Consider the following 22445-nt stretch of genomic DNA (forward strand, 5'->3'; position numbering starts at 1 on the left):
CCTCTATACACAGACTCCTAGTTAAATGAACTGTGGCCAGGACAGCAGGGTTTGTTTGAATAAGAAACAATTCTCTATCAATTGTATCGCATGCTGCAGAAAAGAACTGGTTGGAGTCATTTTTATTAAAAGTTTACTTTTCCACAATGGCTGAAAAAGAAAAGGAAAGATATATGCAACAAACGTGGCAAAGTATTAATACTGCTAATGTAAAAAGTGCTCTAATAAATGAAAAACACACACACACACACACACACACACACACATCACAATAAGAAAAACATTTGTCTTTTTGGAGAAGACATCTGAATGCCCATCTAATGCAGACAAGTATTGGAGAGTAAATCCACCCCCCCTTTTTTGTGTTGGTTTTTTTTTAACTACAGAAGCCAAAGGGGCCTAGGAATCCTGCTCTTACTCACTGATCACTATGGTGCAGGCACGTGACGTAGGCACAGTCAATCAAGTGCTTCCATCTGGGACTTTGAATCTTGAGAATGCTGCAAAGACAAAGGGGCAATTGAGAGTTTACTCATAATAGTATTGAGAGTCCCAAAATAGTGGCAGTGAGCTTTATAGAAGATTCAGGTGACAGCATATAACTGTCCTGTCCTATGGTGTTAGATTTATTGCATTCCCTGCTGCCCAGTCTTCCCTTACCAAGCCTGGAGTAGATATTAACGGCATCTTTATTTTACCAAGGGAAGGGAAGTTAAGTTGACCAAAGTCACACAGCTATTTAAAGGAGCAAGACTAGAGCACAAACCAAGCAGGCTGACTCAAAGTCCAGGTTCATAACCACTGTACCATATACTAGTATAATATCCTTTATGGATAAGACACTGAGACAGTGGAAACCATATTGAAAGTTCTCCATTGTTATTCTGATAACATTACTCTGTAAATGTTGTAATTTTCCATATATCTTCCAATCTAACTCTTTATCAGCAAGTTTGCATATGTGATAGGTTTTTTTTGAGATGTTATGTATAAATCAAAAGTCAATAAATTGAATCATGCTGGATATGTATATTTTCAGATATGATTTTACTTTATTTGCACATAATTTTTTGTTGACATTGACTCCTAATTTTTTTTCTTTTAAATCTTTATTGTTGAAAGTATTACATATGTCCCCTTTTTCTGACTCCTAATTCTTAAGTTTATTATTTGACAGATAAGTGACATATAAATTATATATAATTATGGATAATTCCTCCATAGCATTTCTCTCACTTTCTTTCTCAAAAAAGGCTTCAATACATTAAAAGAGATTGCTATTTGAAAGACCACAGAAACTTTTTTCCAAAATAAAGATAAATGAACTGTATCAGATGTTCTCTGGTATCTCAAAGGGAAATTTAGACCCAGTAAAGTCCCACCAAGGCCATGCTGGGGAGTGAAAACAAAACCAGTTCATGGGTACTTTCTAAACACATTTATGGAAAAGCTAGAGGCCCAATGCATGAAATTCATACAAGAGTAGGCCTTCCTTCCCCTGGCTGCCGGCACCAGCTTCCCTCTGGCACCCGGGACCCAGACTTCCCTCCAGCCACCGGCAACCGGGACCGCAGAGGGAGGCCCCGCCCACCCGCTGCAGCCCATCAGTCAGTGGCCTGAGCCTCCCTCTGCAGGGTGATCATGGGGCAATGGCCGGGCCAGACCAATCGCATCACACCCGCGTTGGCTGGCCTGGTGCCAGTGGGTGGTCATAGTGTGGTCCTGGATAGTTGTTTATGAGTTTATAAAGATAACAGAAAAGCAGTTATTATGGTGAAAAGAGTATTAGTCTACGTAAGAGTTTGCATCTCTGAGTCTGCAATTCACCAGTTGTGGAATCTTTGACAAATTCCTTAACCTTTGAGATGGAATCATATTATTATAGGCACTGCATGGGGACATCAAAAAGTTTAAAACCTAAAGCTTTGTCCTCTAAGTAGCTTCTGATATGAAGCCAGAAAAGACATATAGATATAAAGGATTAATGGTAAGATACATCTAAGTTAAAGTTTGATACTTGATATATGAATCTAATAACTATGCTCATAGGAATATTTTGAGAAATAAATGCAATAATGAATGAGAACATGGTTAATAAATTGTAAAACAAGTTTTAAAGGTTCCATACTACAATCTTATTTCCAGTGCTCTAGGTTTTCTATTTTTATCGCATTATTTGACTAAAACATTTGCTATGTCATTCCAATAACAGGTAGTATTAGAAGAGTCACACTCAATATTTATGAATCCCCAAATGCTTTGGACAAGTATTCCTGTCCTCTGAGAAGGAGTAAGTGATTCCTACCTTCTACCTAGAACTGTTACCAAGATAGGCAAGAGGGTAGTGTCCTTCTGGGAAATCTGTACCACCAACACCTACAGAGTGGAAATCTCTTCCTTATTATCAAAGAAAACACAAGCTCAAAATCTATGTTTGACTGAAATTCTTTTTCCTTGATTAATTTCACCTTAAATTCCCTTCCATCCCCAATTTTTTTGTGTTAACTCTACCATAAAGAGCTTACAGACTACATGTTCTGAGCTCGAGTTTGGAAAGCTTGTGGAATATTAACAGGGAAACATGAGATAACATGATGCAAAGAAACTCAGTTCTGAAAGAACTATGCATGACCACAGCATGGATTTTCTCTCTTCAAGTTATATGGGGTTGTTTTAAATTTTATGCACATTCCCAAGCAAGCCTAAGGATGTGTTGGATACACAAAGTGAAACTACCAAATTCCAACGGACCTAGCAGCAGTTGGGCAGAAAAGTGAGTATTTTAGGGGCTAATGGGCATCTCAGCTCATAGCTTCTGAGGTTATACACAGGATATCGCTTTGTTTGATCTTGTAAGAGAAGAGCAGAGAAATGCCAATTATAGAGAGTAAATGCTGTGCCTTAAATAACCATATAACAACAAACCGTATCACTTCATGGCAGGCAGAAACCAGATTAATTTTGGAACACAGCATGGTAGAAAAGAGTTCGTTAATTCTCAAGACTCTTAAACCCCCAAAGACTGCTGACTCCACTTTTTCTGTGCTGCAATCCTTCCCCCATGTTGGGTAGCAGTAAATAAATGGCAGCTATTTAAGCACTGCAGATGAAGTCTGTGGATGAGAACTGAGTCTGTATTAGGAGCAAAGAGTCCACACAGTTCAATGGCTCTGACTCCCAGTGTGCATTTAAACCCAAATTCTGCATCCAGATAGCTGAACAGAATAATGAGAGTCATTTCAGCTGAGGTTTGGGGTTCCACTCATAAATATAATAAATAGCTTGAATGGCAAAAACATCTTTACCCTAATGACTCACATCTCTGTGAAACAAAAATCCAAACCAAACTAAATAGTTAGCCACAAAGGGCATTAAGGCCTTGATTAAAATATACATAACAGCCCTGGCTGTTGTGGCTCAGTTGGTTGGTTGCTCATCCCATCCACCCCACAACCAATCGATGCTTCTCTTTCACATCAATGTTTTTCTCTCTCTCTCTCCTTGTAACAAAACATAGAATATAGATATAAATAAAAGAAAATTTAAACAACTAGCAAAATTTTAAATAAATGAGTGCATGATGTCCATTAAGAACAAAGATTTATACATTAAGTGTGTTTTACTTTCATGATTAATTAATGCTGCAAAAACAACAACTATACAATCTCAGGAACAAAAACATAAAGCATTTATTTTTCTTTTTTAATCCTCACCCAAGGATATTTTCCATTGATTTTCAGAGAGAATGGAAAAGAGAGAGAAAGACATAGAGGAAATATTGATGTGAGAGAAATACAATGATTTGTTGCCTCCTACACGTGCCACAACCAGGGCCCAAACCAGGGAGGAGCCTGAAACTGAGGTACGTGTCCTTGACCGGAATTGAACCCAGGACCCTTTGGTCTGCAGGCCAATGTTCTATCCACTGAGCCAAACCAGCTAAGGCAAGCATTTATTTTTCATTCTGCACCTGCTGGGATTCAACTGATGTAGATTGGTGTGTAAGCTGTGGGTTGTGTCTAGGTCTGGTCTGTGTTTAGATTCAACTCCTCTCATCCTTCTTGGACCAGAAGATATGTACAAGCATATTTCAAGCCTTTGCTTATGTCACATCTGCTAACACTCCATTGGTCAAAGCAAGTCACATGATCAAGCTTACTAGTAAAGCCAAAAAGCAGAAAAGTATAATTTGCCCTTCCTAAGACATTGACAAGCGTGTGAATGTATAATTCCCCTGGAAAAGGGAATGAAGAATTGCAACCAATAATTCAATCTACAACAGCATGGATGTCACAAAGAGAAATGGGCCATTTGTGTCTGTACTAGGCCTTTATATATCAGGGAACCTCTACACCAAAATAAGAAAGGACTTATGACTTTCAGAGCTGGAAAGAACCTTAATCTAACTCCTCACTTCACAGATGAGGAAATTGAGGTCTCAAATGAGGAAAAGGCTTCCCCATAGTCATGTGACTGGTAAGTGGCTATTGCAGGTCTGGCCAATTCACGTTCAAATACGCAACAGTGGGACACAATGGAGGAAGGGGAGGAGCCCTCTCCCCAAGCAAAAGGGAGTCAGTTCAAGTAAAAAGGCTTTCCTAAAGATGGAATATTCTTTACAAAACTCAAGTGTTTTGCTGAGACACAGAAATCTCTGGGCCTCCTGATTATTTCTATCAAGAATGCAATATTACATAAGCAACTGCCAAACTCGCAACTTCCATTAACTATTATGCCTAATTTAACAAAAGTATTGTCAATCTGTCTATATTCTGTAATCTCTACCCTTCCTCAAATGAAAGCAGAACTACCATAAGTTGTTGCCAAAGTTATTCTAGTTTGTATTCTACCATTAGCAAATTTATCCTTTAAGTCTCTCATACTTCACTCTTCACTCTGTGGACCCACACCAGCAGCATCACCACCTCTTTCCAGGTCCTCCCTTATGACACCCCAAAACTCACGTATGTGCTTTCTCTCTTTACATCTTAGTCCTCCACCTTCACAAAAGTACTCTTTCACACATGTTCTTCTCTTGTTGTTTTTAAGTTATGAAGAGATAAATGGTGACTTAGTTTATTTAACACCAGGGCCCAGCTAAGGCAATGCACAAAGCCCATGTGCTGAATCAAGGAAGTGGAATAATAAACTCTGAAGACTGCACAGAGGTGTGGTGACTGTTCCAATCAAATAAACCCTACAACAAAGCTAATCATTCATATGTATAATCATGTCCTTCTGCATTAACAGGCACAAATAATAAGCTGCTCGCATAAATGAATGCAAAGGACTGTCACATTTAGAGAGTAAAATCCTGCATTTGTGCTGCAAGTAGGAGAAGGAGGTAGGAGACTGTTCCAAAATCCCTCGGATCTTTAAATATTGAAAGGTTTGTCCGTCAAAAGGAAGAAAAGTCTTATTTGGTGGAGCTCCAGAAAACAGAACTAGGACAAGTAGGTGAATTTAGGGAGAGAAATTATTTGTGCTCAAAATATGGAATAACATGGTGCAATTAGTGCTATCTAAAAATGGACTAGGCTGCCTCACATGACACCAAGTTCCAGGTCACCAGCAGCACCTGAGGAGAAGCAGAGTGACAACTTGTCAGAGATGACATTCAGGGGATTCTTTCTGGAGATGGGATGAGAGGCTGGGGCTGTGAGGTTTTTTTGATCCTGTGATTCTGATTGCCACCTTCTCACTTCCTCCCAGCTTCCATGAGGCCTCCTGGGAGACAGTAGTGGTGAGGTGGTCAAGAAGAAGGGCCAGGGAAAGAACATTTGAGTTTGGCCTTAGCAAGTTTGGTTCAGTGGATAGAGCATCAGCCTGTGGACTAAAGGGTCCCAGTTTAATTCAGGTCAAGGGCCCATGGCTAGGTTGCGGGCTCCATCCCCAGTAGGAGGCATGCAAGAGGCAGCCAACCAATGATTCTCTCTCATCATTAATGTTTCTCTCTCTCTCTCCCTCTCCCTTCCTCTCTGAAATCAATAAAATATATATTTTTAAAAATTCTGAGTTTGAATCCCACCGCTATCACTTATGAACTGAGTGACCTTGAGGGAATCACTTAAGCTTTTTGAGTCCAGCTTCCTCACCTGAAAGTGTAGCTTTCTACTAGCTGTTATGAGAAGAAAATGAGGTATTAATGTGAAGTGCTTTAAACAGTGCCTTGCAAAGACTAAGTGCTAAACAAATATTAGTTGATATTATTATTATAATGAGGTTCTAGAGCCATATTGGAAAGGACACCATGACGATTTATCTACCAACTCTGGCCACAGCAGGGTGAACACATAGGGGCGGGAACAGTGTAGACAGGTAGAGTGAACAGCCCACTCTGGCAGTCCCATTGGCATGCAGGGTTGCATGGTCAATGCCATGAACAACCATGTGATCTGGATTCTTGGCCTTTTCCATAGCACTCACTGACTCATTGCCAAGACTTCAATATACTGTGACTCTTCTCCCTCACTATGGACTCTACCAACAAATTGATAAAACCTCCTGCAAGTATATCTAGATGCCCACTCTCATCCTATGTCTGTAAGCCATACATGGAAAAAACAGTGTGATCATTGGGCAGGTTGAATAAAGAAACTTCCAAGGGAAACTTGCAAATGACAAGGAATAAAGGAAATTATGACCAGCAGATTCTTTTTGAGTCACTTCTTGGTGTATGTGCACACTTACCAGCCCCCCAATCTCACAAGCCGATTTCTTAAAATAAATAGGTAGATGATAGATAATTTTGTTGGTCTGTTCTTCTGGAGAATGATCCCTGTGAAAGTTGCTGAGGAGAACCTGAAATAATTATCATTATTAAAAATGAGTGAGCCCTAGCCAGTGTGGCTCAGTTGGCTGGAGCATCATCCCGTACACCAAAAGGTAACATGTTTGATTCCCAGTCAGAACATATACACCAATAGGTCGTGGGTTCAAATCCCCAGTCAGGGTGCATGTGGGAGGCAACAGTCAACATTTCTCTCACACATTGATGTTTCTCTCTCTCCCTTCCTCTCCCTAAAATCAATTTTTTTAAATGAGTGAGATAAAGTTAGGATATATGCCAGTAAAAACATTTCTCTTTCTCTCTCTCTCATAAATGTAGTTGTAATTATCCTATTTAACAGTACATAACAATAAATTAAACTGTTCATTTACTAATATTTACTCAGAAACCTGGTAAAAATGAGTGTCTTGGCTATAGAAGAAAAAGAAAATAAAAATAAAATTTCAAACCTAAAATATGTAGAAGAATTAAAAGACCAGAGAGCAGATGGTGCCCTAGGGGGAAGCATGGGGAGACCAGTAGAGTCACAAGTGAACCATTGGGCCTGGTGTTAGGAGGTTCTAAGCAATCCTGGTGTTAAAAACTTTATAGACAGATTTTTGAATAACATTTTGCACTGTATAAGATTGGTCTTTTAAATTAGAGATGATGAGCCGAAACCGGTTTGGCTCAGTGGATAGAGCGTCAGCCTGCGGACTGAAAGGTCCCAGGTTCGATTCCGGTCAAGGGCATGTACCTGGGTTGCAGGCACATCTCCAGTAGGAGATGTGCAGGAGGCAGCTGATTGATGTTTCTCTCTCATCGATGTTTCTAACTCTCTAGCTATCTCCCTTCCTCTCTGTAAAAAATCAATAAAATATATTCAAAAAATAAATTAGAGATGATGAAAGAGTAAAGAAAATATGCTACCACTATTATTTTCAAGTTGTTAACAAAATAGGCATAATGTCTTGACTTTCTTTTGCCAACTTACCTGTTATTGTAGTAAATTCTCTAGCATTCCATAAGGCTAGCAATGCAAATGCATTCTTGCTGCTGAGTGAACAACACGCTTCTCTGCACCCAAGAAATGAATGCTTGTGTCTCCCCAAATTCGTATGTTGAAATCCTAACCTCCAATGTGATGGTATTAGAAGATGGGGCATTTGAAAGGTGAATAGGTCATGAGAGTAGAGCTCTCATGAATAGGATTAGTGCCCTGTTAAAAGAGGGTGCTCACCCCTTCCACTGTGTGAGGACACAGCTAGAAGATAGCTGTCTATGAACTGGGAAGCAGGTCCTTACTAGACACCGAAACTGCCCGCGGCATAATCTTGGACTTCCCAGCCTCCAAACATTTCTGTTGTTTGTAAGCTACCTAGGCTATGGCATTATATTATAGCAACCCAAACTGACTGAAACAATCCTAAACGAGGAGTTGATAAACATTGTTTATGAAAGGCCAGAGAGTAAATATTTTAGGTTTTGTAGGCCACTACTTACCTCTAAGTTGTAGCACAATAATAATCACAAGTGATATATGAAAGAATGAGCATGGCAATATGCCAATAAATTTTTATTTATAAATAGTGAAATTTAAAAAAAATTCATCTGTCACAAATATCATTCTTCTTTTGCTATTTTTTCAACCATTTGAAAATATTTTTTAAACCATTCTCAGTTCATGGGCTGTACTAAAGCAGATATCAGGCTAGCCCTGGCTGGTGTGCTACAGTGGTTAGAGTGTCGGCAAATGCCTTAAAGGGTCTTGGGTTCAATTCCCAGTCTAGGGCATGTACATACCTCCAATGCAAGTTTTTGTTTTTCCCGGGCCTCAATTGGGGTACATGAAGGAGGCAACCAATCCATGAGTCTCACAGAGAGTTTCTCTCTCTCTCTCCTCTCTCTCTCTCTTTCTCTCTACCTCTCCATCATCTCTCCCTCTTTCCACTCTTTCTAAAAATCAGTGGGAAAAAATATTCTCAGGTGAGGATTAACAAAAATAAAATAAAATAAAATAAAATAAAATAAAACAGGCATCAGGCTAGATTTGGCCCACAGTACACAATTTGCCAATGTCTTCATAACAATAGATCTTGAGAATGATAAAGCTGGTGAGTTATGTTTAGTGGAAGCCATTCACCTTATATCTAAAAATAGAAAATCAGTTTTATAGTAATGCTTATAGATTGTTGAACTGGCTCCATTGGTTCAGATATTGCCAATATTTAAGTCACAAATCAAAAGTGGCTTCATTCATTCATTCATTCATTTATTCAACAAATATTTATTGAGTACCCACTAGGTACCAGACACTGAACAACGTACTAGGATAAAAGAGCAAACATTCAAATTCATTCCTAAAATATTCTTTTAGAATTACCTCATAACATTATTTTAATCTGTTTGGGATTTGGAATTGTTTTAAATTAAACTTTTTCATTTATAGAAATGTTTGTCTTTTGTTTGTATTCATCAAACCCATAACCTGAAATCTATAGTCAATGATTAACAAGAGGAAACGGTGTCAGCCCAAGTCAAAGGTATTATTGACTTAGTGAAACAAAGAAGAGCTTTTAACATGCATGACAATAAAACTTTATATTCAAATGAGATGAGAAGCCAGTACATGTTTTATCATGTGCATCAGGGATGCTTTAATTAGAGATAACGATAATTTCAGCTGGGGAAGGGATGCTTTATATTATCTTTCCATCTCTAATAGCATGAAATTAATTTTTAGATACAGTGATTAAGTGTAAGTTTCCACCCTTCAGGAAAATAATGGTCACAATGCACTAATCTTTTGCAAATCAGGAATTGGGTCATTGCAGGGACAATCTGATTATCAAAGTGTATTTATTGGCTGCCTCTTAATTACCTAAGAAAATGCATCTGTTCTTTCTATGAGTGTGTTTAAATATGTTTGTAAGCTTTGGTATGGCTTGACATTCATCACAGCCTAATAGTGAGAAATTAGAAATAGCTTACATGTCCATTGGGAAAGGAGTAAATAAATATATCAGGTATAGTCATACAATGAACTATAGTCATTACAGAAGACCAACAGTCATAATTGAAAAAGTATGTCTACAATATATTAAAGAGTTTCTTAAAAAGCAGGTTACAAAACAGCATTTATAGTTTGATCTCTTTTACATAAGGTCACATACCTTAGGATACTAACCAAAATTTCAAAAACAATTACATTTAGATGGCCATGTTAAAGAGTGATTTTTACTGTCTTCTTTTCATTTTCTCTATTGCTTGAACTTTTTACATTGGATACGTATTGGTATTTACATTATGTTTAATAAATAAATAAACCATTTATTTTAATCTATAAAATTAAAACTCAACAAGGTTTTTATGATTGTGGGAAATGGGGGAACCTCTGTAATACTGTCAATAATAAATAATAAAACTATTTGTATGATTAATAAATCATATAATTTATAATCAATAAATGATAATTTTAGTAACAAAAACTGTAACAAGCACATGAAACTTCTCAGGTATGGCAAGGTTTTACTTATACAGTGTGGATTTATTATAACTATTGAAACTTACCCTTAAGGTGAACTTTTTGAGAATACCAATCCATTCTTACTATCCTGCTTTTGGCAAAGCTTAGAATAATATTGTGCTCCTTATCTTGCTCTACATGTCTATTGCTTTCTAGAAGCTCAGCATCCTGGCACTGGGATGTTTAAAGATAAAGTCCAGATCACTCATCCTACAAATGAAGGAACTGAGGCAGGGAGGTGACATGACCTGTCCAGTGTCCCACAGCTAAAGCTTGTCAACACAATCTCTTTTGCTTTCCCATCAATCATAAAAAGTTGTATACATTAAATATGCACAGCTTTTTGTATGCCAATCATACCTTAATAAACTGGTTTTTAAAAAAAGGCATCTCTACCCAATCATAAAACTTCCACAGTTGCCCTGGCTGGTGTGGCTCAGTTGGTTGGGTGTTGTCCCGTGCACCAAAAAGTTGTCGGTTTGATTCCCAGTCAAGGCACATGCCTGGGTTTTGGCCTTGATCCCCTGTAGGAGATATGCAGGAGGTAGCCAATGGATATTTCCTTCTCACATTGATCTCTCTCTCTTTCTTTCTCTCTCTCCCTCTCTCTTCCTCTCTCTCTAAAAACCAATTTAAAACACAACAGCCCTAGTTGGTTTGGCTCAGTGGATAGAGCATCGGCCTGCAGACTGAAGGGGCCCAGGTTTGATTCCAGTCATGGGCACATACCTGGGTTGCGGTCTCAATCCCCAGTGAGGGGCATGTAGGAGGCAGCCCATCAATGATTCTCTCTCATCATTGATGTTTCTATCTCTCTCTTCCTCTCCCTTCCTCTCTGAAATCAATAAAAATATATTTTTTTAAAAAAAAAAAAGAAAAAAACACACACACAACAACAAAAACAAACAAAAATCTTCCATGGTCTCCTGGAACCCCCACATGAACACAAAATAAGTTCACACGGGAATTTGTTAGCATGCTGGCTTGTATGTATTTACAGAGATGTGGGGTGTGCAAGGACGTAACAACAGGCAGTGGAAGATCCAGGCCCACATCTGTGGGGCTGTACCTGGCAAAAGTGAAGTGGTGTTTTGACAGGAGGGCACTTGAGAGGCAAGGAGATTTGGGAGGAAAAAAGTATTTGGGTGTTAACCAGATGCCTAGGAAACATTGAAAATGCTTATACTCTGCATCCAAAGAGGGTTTCAGATGTGGCATTTGCAGCCTTCTATTACTTATGAGGTGACATTTGAAACAAGAAGTAGATACAATTTTGTAATGTATAGAGATGGGAGAACTTAAAGGGCTTGGATGAAAAAAGAATTCAGTAAAAAGTAATAAAAAACACTAATAGCTATCATGTATTGAGAATCTACTATACCCTTTACATAAACTATTACACCAACCTTTCATCACAACCCACAAACCTCGGCTCTTCAATTGATGCTGCACTAAGTCCCTGACAAGATGGGTCAGGCAGTGAGAGGGCTCGGACATCAAATCACAGGAGGCAGTGGAGAAGAAAATGCTGAAGGGAAGGTTTTTTTCTGTCAAGTGGTGCTCTGCAGTTCAGACGGATGAAGACTGTGAAAAGCCATTGGATATGGTGTTGAGGACAATCTCAGGGTCCTTTTAGTTGTAGTCTCCCTCCTGACAAGTTACCATGAAATCTGACCCTACTGGGCTAACTGAATTTAATTACTAGGACTGAACTGCGCCTCCAGTAAGTGTGCTGTTTTCTGGAAGTAAATGATTCATCTGTATGAGGTAAAGGAAATTTTCCAGGAAGACCAATTGCTATTTAGTAAATGTCTCCAGTTTTTCAGGGCAGTTGTAATCATTTACTGACACGTATTATCTCATTCTTTCATGAGGCCAATCTATAAAGTCTATAAACATGCTTTATAAACTGGTCCCTGTTTCTTCCCTCCCTCCCACTCCTGCCTTCTTGCCTAAAGCTATTTATTACAAAGTTGCCTGCAGAAAGGCACAGTTAAAGCAATCAACCACTGCCAAAGGGGGTGCACCGCTCAGGCATGTGGCCCTGCAGTCAGACTAACTCTGAACTGCTTTTTGTCATACAGAAGTTCATAGCCATATGTTGTTGTAAGCCTTTATCATTATTCGCCTTCAAGTGTTCTAGTCATCCCATTTTTTTCTGCTTTTCTCTTGTCTCTGAAGGATCTGGGTTTCTGATGACACTCATTCTACTAGACCAGGCTGAACAGTTATAACATCTTCCATATCCACATACAGGTTAATGATTGCACATTTTCCCAAAGTGTACCCCACTCACACGATGTCCTAGACCAGCACTCTCCAACAGAAAGAGAATGCAGGCCATAGATGCTATTTAAAATTTTCTAGTGGCCACATTAAAAATTTTTTAAAGAAACACGTAAAATAAATTCCTATAATATATTTTATCTAACCTAATATATCCAACATGCTATCATTTCAACATTGAATCAATATTTTAAAATTATCAAAGGGATATTTTACACTTACTTGTACTAAAGTTTAAAAAATCCAGAATGTGTTTTATTCCTACAGATTTCAGGCTAGTTACAACTTGTGTGCTCAGGTAGCCACATGTGGGTAGATGCCACTATATTGGACAGCACAGGTCTAGGTCCTGAATGAAGGTATTAAATGAGATCAGACTTTTAGCTGAGCCCTCTGTTAAGGTCCTTTCCTTCCTCATCTTTTCACCACCAACAACAACTCAATTTAGAATTGTAGTTCTTGCGCAGGCTAGTCTTTCCAACTAAGTAGGAACCATGTCTTAGACATTTCTGCAGTCTCCTTCTTACCTGTCACTCTCCCTGATCGCCCCTTCATTTCAGAAATGGGAATACCAGTGCCCAGAGAGGTTGGCAATTGACCCAAGGTCACACAGTGGTTAGGCTCTAAATTCAGTCTTACTGGTGACCAGACCAGAGTTCTTCTGACTTCCTTAAGTTCTCAGTCATTTCCCTTCCCCCTATGTTTGCCTTAGGGCTCAGTTATTTCCTTTTCAACTCTCCAAGAAGAAAAAGTTTATCTTACCCTTCTTCTTGGACATTAAATTTACAACCCAGAGCTAAACCGATTCTCCAAGCACAACAGATGGATTTAGGGATTGCCTGGTGGTAGCTCAGACCTGGCAACTTCTCTTCTCAGTTCCTTAAACATAAAGCTAATAGACCCTCCACTTAGGAAAGGAGGAGAGGTTATTCACTAGCTGACTTTATGACTAAGAATTCTGCTACATACATTCCTCTAGTAAACTCAGAAGACTGAAAGGTTAGCTTCTAAAACAGTGGTTCTCAACCTTGGCTGCACATTAGAATCACCTGGGAATCTTTTTAAAATCCTGATTTGTTACTAATGTTGTGGCCTCACCCCATAACAAAGAAACAGAATTTCCGGAGGAGAAGGCCCAGAAATCAGGATTTTAAAAAGATTCCCAGGTAATTATAATGTGCAGCCAAGGTTGAGAACCACTGTTCTAAAATGTTATTATAGTAATTTCTTCAGGTGTCAAGAATTTCTTCATTATTGTTGTTCATTTGTGTTTTGAGATTCTTCTACAATGAACATATTTGTGCAAACAAAGAATACATATCAAAAATAAATGAATGTGCCTCGTAACTTTTATAGAGAAATAATAGTCTGATGAACCAGTCTTGGCTTAATTTTTACAGATTTACAAAGAGAAGGTTTTTGTTGTTATTGTTGTTATCATTTCAGGTAATTGCCTAAATATTTTCCAGGGGTAGAAATGGAGACACAATGCAGTCTGAGGCCCTACTGTATAATAATCACTCATCGGTATGTAATGACTTAAAAGTAATTCAGGTTGAGCACCCACAGTATTCCACTTAGATTTCTATTAGTACAGAATATGACAACACTTGAGGATTTCAGCAATGCTAAGGGCTCCTTGATCTGTCCACTCAACCACCAAAACGAGAGAGAGAGAGAGAGAGAGAGAGAGAGAGAGAGAGAGAGAGAGAGAGAGAGAGAGAGAGAGAACAAGATAAACTACAGTCAACTCCTCATTTGGCCAAAGAAATTAAGGGACACATTTTATGCGTTTCTCAAAAATATTCTTTTGTCTTAGGTTACTTTAAAGCCTTTTCATTGATCATTTTCAACAGATAAACAAGTAAGGTTCCCACGCATACCAATCTGTCCTGAATGATTTGTACTGTAGCTTTCAACATACACTGTGGAAGTAGGGGAAGGAGAAAACCTTATATTTTCCTAAGACTTTTATTTGCACATTCCATGCCACAAGAAAACAAAGCCTGCATTTCTATAAGCAGATAGCAGTTATAATTTGTAGTATTTTGGTACAAATGCACTATTTGGTACAAAATACACAGCTATTTAAAAATAGCTATTCTACTGTTTTAGTTTGACCAAATTCCATAACATTTTAGGTTCACTGATAGAGTTTACAAATATAAAGGGAATGAAGGAGTAAATGTTTTTGTAATTCAAGTTGAAAAGACCATGTTTATAGCTTTCTGGGTTTAGCTGTACATACTGTTTTATCTTAAGTTGGGACACAACCATTATTTGGAAAAATGCAAAAAAGATACCAAAAAACACCCTCACCACAATAGGATCAATACTTGGGTTCTGAAAAGACTTATATGCTGAAAACTACAGGACACTGAAAAAAGAGATAGAGGAAGACATAAACAGATGGAAGAATATACCGTGTTCATGGATTGGTAGAATCAACATCATCAAAATGTCCATACTACCCAAAGCAATTTATAGATTCAATGCAATCCCCATTAAATTACCAACAGCATATTTCACAGATCTAGAACGAACGTTCCAAAAATTCATCTGGAATAAAAAAAGACCCCGAATAGCTGCAACAATCCTCAGAAAGAACAAAGTAGGTGGGATCTCAATACCAGATATCAAACTGTATTACAAAGCCACTGTTCTTAAAACAGCTTGGTACTGGCACAAGAACAGACATATAGATCAATGGAATAGAATAGAGACCCCAGAAATCAGCCCAAACCACTATGCCCAATTAATATTCGACAAAGGAGGCAAGAACATACAATGGAGTCAAGACAGTCTTTTCAATAAATGGTGTTGGGAAAATTGGACAGATACATGCAAAAGGATGAAACTAGATCACCAACTCACACCATACACAAAAATAAACTCAAAATGGATAAAAGACTTAAACGTAAGACGGGAAACCATAAAAATACTAGAGGAATCCACAGGCAGCGAAATCGCAAACATATGCCGAAGAAATTTCTTCTCTGATAATGCTCCTAGGGCAATGGAAACTAAAGAGAAAATAAACAAATGGGACTACATCAAAATAAAAAGCTTTTGCACAGCAAAGGAAACCATCAACAAAACAACAAGAAGACCCACTACATGGGAGAACATATTTGCCAATGATACCACCGATAAGGGTTTAATTTCCAACATTTACAGGGATCTCATGAAACTTAACAAAAGGAAGATAAACAATCCAATAAAAAAATGGGCAACGGACCTAGATAGACACTTTTCGAAAGAGGACATACAGAAGGCCGAAAGACATATGAAAACCTGCTCAAAGTCACTAATTATACGAGAGATGCAAATCAAAACGACAATGCGTTATCATCTCACACCTGTCAGAATGGCTATCATCAACAAATCAACAAACAACAAGTGTTGGAGAGGATGTGGAGAAAAAGGAACCCTTCTGCACTGCTGGTGGGAATGCAGACTGGTGTAGCCACTGTGGAGAACAGTATGGAGCTACCTCAGAAGACTAAAAATGGAACTCCCATTTGACCCAGTGATCCCACTACTAGGAATATATCCCAAGAAACCAGAAACGCCAATCAGAAAGGATATATGCACCCCTATGTTCATAGCAGCACAATTCACCATAGCTAAGATTTGGAAACAGCCTAAGTGCCCATCAGCAGATGAGTGGATTAGAAAACTGTGGTACATATACACAATGGAATACTATGCTGCGGTAAAAAAAAAAGGAACTCTTGCCTTTTGCAACAGCATGGATGGAACTGGAGAGCATTATGCTAAGTGAAATAAGCCAGTCAGAGAAAGATAAATACCACATGATCTCACTCATTTGTGGATTATAGAGAACAACATAGACTGATGAAAAGGGACAGACTCAAAGACTGAGAAACAGCAATCAGGCTATCAATCCCCAGAAGGAAAGTAGGGGAGGGCAGGGGTAAGGGGAAGAGATCAACCGAAGGACTTGTATACATGTATATAAGCCATACCAATGGACATGGACAACAGGGGGATGGGAGCATGAGTGTGTGTGGGGGGGAGGTTGGGGGTTAATGGGGGGGATGAGGACACATTTGTAATACCTTAACTAATAATAAAAAAAAAAAAAAGAGAGATGTATTCTACAACAACAACAAAAAAAAATACTTGGGTTCTGCAGTAAACTGGTATTTATAGAAGCAGATTTTTTTTTCTGTCTGGGGTTGGGGAGTGGGGAGGCGGGGGGTGATACTGGAGGATTTACAAATAACTCAGTCTACCTCCATTTTCACTTCAGAGAAAACATCAAGTCTCTTGATTTCAGAGCAGAGTTCTTGCCACCATGCCAGTGTTCTCCAATTTGTTAGGTGGGTGGAGCCCCTAGAAGTCACTGTTTTGAGGGGAAACCTATTAACATGATAATATATTTATGTTTTCCCTGAGAACCAAAACTTTTACTATCAGAAACTATGATGAGTCCTAGCTGGTTTGGCTCTGTGGATAGAGTGTCAGTCTGAAGGGTCCCAGGTTCGATTCCAGTCAAGGGCATATGCCCAGGTTGCAGGCTCGAGCCCCAGGAGGGGGTGTGCAGGAGGCAGCCGATCAATGATTCTCTCTCATCATTGATGTTTCTCTCTTTCCCTCTCCCTTCCTCTCTGAAATCAATAAAAATATTTTTAAAAAATATTTTTTTAAAAATAATATATATATTAAATAAAATATCATTTTCAACAGATAAACAAGTAAGGTTCCCACGCATATCAATCTGTCCTGAATGATTTGTACTGTAGCTTTCAACATACACTGTGGAGGTAGGGGAAGAAGAAAACCTTATATTTTCCTAAGACTTTTATTTGCACATTCCATGCCACAAGAAATGATATATATGATATATATATATCATTACAAATGTTTAATAATGGTTGTGTCCCAACTTAAGATAAAACAAATATGTACAGCTAAACCCAGAAAGCTATAAACATGGTCTTTTCAACTTGAATTACAAAAACATATCATATATATGATATATTATATATGAAAAATGATATATATGAAGTATTTCAACTTCAACTATATCCAGGGGAGAAAAAGGTTGTTAAACTAAACACAGTGAGTTATTTCAGAGATTTTTCTATTAGCATTTGTAGTCTACCTACTTGTTCCGCCTCCTATGCTCATCAGCAAACAATGTAAGATGGCAAACATTTAAGAAAAATTTAAAGAGAGGATGAACTTAAACATAGAAATTTGGACTTCGTTATCTTTTAATTATAACCTAAGATGAGCTCGGCTGGCATGGCTCAGTGGTTAAGCGTTGACCTATGAATCAGAAAGTTACAGCTAGATTCTCAAATACCAGTTGGGGCATATGCCAGGGTTAGGGCTTGATCCCCAGTGTGGGACATGCAGGAGGCAGCCGATTGATGATTCTCTCTCATTATTGATGTTTCTATCTCTCTCCCCCTTCCTCTCTGAAATCAACAAAAATATTTTTTTTTAAAAAACTAAGATGAAACAATACATATACCAAATTATTATATTGTACACTTTAAACTAATATAATGTTACTAGAAGCCTGGTGCACGAAATTTATGCAAGGGTAGGGTCCCTAGGCCTGGTCGGCGATCAGGGTGGCTGGGGCCTTCCTTCACGCCGCCTGCTGGTGGTCACCACATGATATAGCAAGCGGTCGAACTCCCAGTGGGTCGAACTCCTGGTCAACTCCCAAGGGGACAATTTGCATATTAGCCTTTTATTATATAGGATGTGTCAATTATATCTCAATTTTTAAAAAGATGAAAACAACATCATTTGATGTTGGCTGTGGTGCATCTATGCCCCCTGGGAACCTAGTGGGGGTTTTCTTTTGTTTTGTTTGTTTTGAGGATTCTAAGTTTGTTCTTATTTGATATAGCAAAGATAAAGCATTTGAATAAGTATTTTTGTTTTGTTTTTAACCCACCATGCTAAAATCGTGTGGTTACTGTACCTTATGTTCTTTAGAAGATGTTTTTAAATAAAAGTGTTTTGAGACTATAAGTCTTCTTTTAATGTTTTTGGGCAATTACCACAGAACTAATTTTGAAAAGCACTCAATTACAAAGCAACTGAATGTGGAAAGTGACTATTAAAAAGACTATTTAAGAGTGGACATTTTAACCCTTCTTGATTTCAAAAGTTAAGTATTCTGCATGTATGAGAATTATCCATGCTATAATTCTGAGTGGGAAAAAGCTGCATATTTCATTTTATATGTAAAATAACTGAAAAGAGAGGTCTGGACTAAAATAAAAGTTGTTAACACAGTTTACTCCAGGTGGTAAGAAAATAACTTTTGGTTTTTATTTTATAGACTTCCATATTAGTTAATCATTTTTCAATATATATGTACAACTTTCTTCCTTCTTATTTTTTTTTAAATATATCTCTATTGATTTCAGAGAGGAAGGGGGAGAGAAAGAGAGATAGAAACATCAATGATAAGAGAAAATCATTGATTGGCTGCCTCCTGCATGTCCCCTACTGGGGATCAAGCCCGCAACCCAGTCATGTGCCCTTGACTGGAATTAAACCTGAGACCCTTCAGTCCACAGGCTGACGCTCTATCCACTGAGCCAAACCAGCTAGGGCTGTTTTCCTTTTTAAACTAACAAACTTTAAGGATATTTTTTGCTCAATTCTCCTGGTCAAACATATTAATTACATAATTTGAAAACCAGTAATTTCTTTAAAAAATTAAGTGCCATATAAAATATTGTTTGCAAATAGAAAATAGTACCAAAACAATAGAGTGAATCTTTGAAAAGTTGTGATTTAGTATTCTACTTTTGGATTACTTTCCCTACATAATTGAACCTTTGCTTTTACATGGCTAGTACTCAATGAGAGATTGAACATTAGGTTACCTTATCTTTTTTATATATAAAAATCGCAACTTTAGATATTGAGTCTAACTGTAGCTGCTCAGTGAATAAATGACAATGGTGAAAAGAACAGCTGAACATGAAGGCCCAGGGTAGTGACCACAATGGAACCTTCAAGCAACACCTATAATATCAATTGTCTCAAGTGAAAGTAAATACAACTTTGGGAACAAGCCATGGAGCCTCTGAAAACCCCAGAGTGTAAATTCCCAACTAACTTCTCTAATTTTCAGATCTATAAAGAAATAGATTTTCAAAGTCTCTACCAGAAGAGAGATGTTGAATTTAAGCCAAATAACTCATTGCAACAAAAAGAGTGTTGGTTAGATACATTTTCTTTCCTTTTCTACTGAGGAACAAACAAGAGCTAAGCTAAATTTGTAATATTATAAATTTCTATTTAGCATGTGAACCAAATAATTTCTTAAAGAACAGATACATTTTCAAGGCAAGCTGTGAAGTCTCTCTCTCCCACAGCCCTTCAAAAGTGAGACAGAAGAGGCTTTGTGTGGCATAACGTGGGTCTTGTTCTGCTTTGAAGTTGGTAGAAGAGATAATTAGTGCTCTGAGGTTGCAGCTGTTGTGTGATATGGAAGTTCAAGGGCATCCATGCTGATTTTTCCCTCAGCAATCCAACATTTTTAAGTCAGAATGTGTGTCATTTTCACAAGCTTGAGCCAGACTTCATGTAACCATTTCCACTATTATCAATGCTCATCATCAAAACAGGAAAGAACAGTGGAGACATGACCTCTCAGAGCGTTATGCAATTGGGCAGAGTAAAATGTAAAGGAGGGTTTCTTGGGAAACTAAAAAGTGCTGGATTTTCTACCATTTCTGGTATCTAAATACAGGTCTAGCAAGAAAAACTATGAAGTGACCTCGTAAGATATTCTAGTCCTGGTTTATTGATATAACACTAGGTTGACCTCTACAATAATACTTATTAGAAATGTCATAATGATGATCATGACTATAATAACTGTTTACGATGATAATTATAGGTTGAATCAATGCATCCTCCAGGTAAATAAATGATTCTGAAGTAGCATGACCCTCTCCACCAGCTGATACCATGTGCATTTATTTGTACATGTTCAATTGTTTAAGTGGTTTGGATACTTGGTTTTGAAAAGGCAATTTTAGAATGTAAAATTGTTTTTCTCTATTTAAAAAAAAATGTGTTTGAGAGAACCAAGTAGAGAGTTACCCACTAATTCATGTAGTAGGTATTTCTATAAGCATCTTCTGGGTGCCTGGTACAGGGCCTGGTCCAGGGACACAGAAATAGCAAAACAAACATGGTTGGATGACTTATTTATACCAACCAGCCCACACAGAAAACGTATTCATAAATATGACACATTACCTTTCAGGGAAATATACTTTCAAAAGTGACTTTCTGCCCCTGGTTTAGCAGAAGGTGCAGCTCTGTACACGTGCAAAGCTTCACAATCTGAGTATAAAGAAAATATACATATATTTTGGCCTTTGAGAAGCAAGTGTTATTATAATTTTAATGATAATAACTACTGTTTCCATAGCATCTTTATTGGGCCTGTGTTTAATATTAATTCTAATCCACAAAACAACCCTGAAAGTAGGAATTATTTCCATTTTACAGGTGGCTTATGTTGAGAGGCCCTTCCCAGTATAAAATCATTATATTCTAAACAATTTGCAGTTCCATAGCAATAGTGGCAGCCCAGTCAAGGAGGTGAAACAACATTCACTGAACATCTACTCTGTCCTTGCACTGTCCTTTACATTGATCGTTTCATTGAAATCTCACAACTCTGCAGGATAGAAAACAACGTCCCCACATTGGCGATGCAGAAACAGGCTCAGAGACACCATGTAATGTGCCCCAAATCCCACAGCCAGTGAATGGCCATCTGGCAGGATTACCAACCTGAAATACTTACTCAAATACTATCTCCTCTCTAAAATAAGCCCATCTACCACTAACATCCACTTCTCCAGGCCTTTGTTCAGGTTCTGCCCTCGGCAGAGAATGACCTACCCTGCCTAACCCCCACTGGGTCTTCAAGGTCAAGTGCAGATATGACTTCTTCAGTCCCAACCACCCCCAGGCAAAATTTGAAATCACAGAACATGTTTTTGCTACTAGTCTAGCACTTATCACACAGCACTGTAATTTGTTGGTATGTCTTTCTCTCCCATGGAAGCTAAGAAGACCTTGAAACAAAAATTGTCTTTTTCACTTTTGAGTTCTCGGCACATAATACACAGCTTGGCACTTAGGTTGACACTCTAGTTGGTGGCAGACCTGATACTCATGCCCACATGCTGTAAATTCAAAGGACCTCTAAAAAGTGACCAAACCAATCCTCCTGCATTTATTTGGGAGCCACGTTTTTGGTTTGTTTTTGTCTGTTTGAAAGACCCTCAGAAGAGAGGATGCTACCATCTCTCTACCTTCTCTATTTGTGATTCCTTATAATAGGTCACGCTAGCCTCATTTGCTCATGTTTCTGCCCTCTGAGAAAATTCTGTCTCCTCATAATTCAGAAAATACAAAATGGAATTTTCACAAAATCTGCCTTAATTTTGCTGGTTTCCTGGTTAGCTAAGCTGTACATGACACACAATTTCTCTCTGAATTCTTGGCACAATGACAGGTTTTTTCCTTGTAAGAAAGGTGATGACCACAAGAGAATACATATACTGGATGGTGCCAGAAGAAAGGAGCAAACACATAAAACTAGCCCTAGCCAGTTTGGCTCAGTGGATAGAGTGTTGGCCTGCAGACTAAAGGGTCCCGGATTTGATTCCGATCTGGGTTGCGGGCTCGATCCCCAGTGGGGGGCATGCAGGAGGCAGCCAATAAATGATTCTCTCTCATCATTGATGTTTCTGTCTCTCTCTCTCTCTCCCTTCCTCTCTGAAATCAATAAAAGTATATTAAAGCCCTGGCTGGTTCAGCTCAGTGGATAGAGCG

At 38.2% G+C, this 22445-nt stretch overlaps 1 long non-coding RNA gene across 4 annotated transcripts in view; it reads right to left on the minus strand.

Moving 5' to 3' along the window:
- Positions 1-22445, minus strand: part of LOC118667460 — a 52330-nt gene that overhangs the window by 10207 nt on the left and 19678 nt on the right. For 3 of the 4 annotated variants that reach the window (XR_004971274.1, XR_004971276.1, XR_004971277.1), the window contains 2 exons: positions 20853-20939; positions 423-500 (listed from right to left, as the gene is read on the minus strand). This is a non-coding gene — a long non-coding RNA (uncharacterized LOC118667460). Of the gene's footprint in view, positions 1-422; positions 501-11550; positions 11880-20852; positions 20940-22445 lie in introns of those variants that run through there. The other variant, XR_004971275.1, reaches the window with a different exon arrangement.

The sequence above is a fragment of the Myotis myotis genome, unplaced genomic scaffold, assembly GCF_014108235.1.
Source record: "Myotis myotis isolate mMyoMyo1 unplaced genomic scaffold, mMyoMyo1.p scaffold_m19_p_12, whole genome shotgun sequence".
Classification (NCBI taxonomy): domain Eukaryota; kingdom Metazoa; phylum Chordata; class Mammalia; order Chiroptera; family Vespertilionidae; genus Myotis; species Myotis myotis.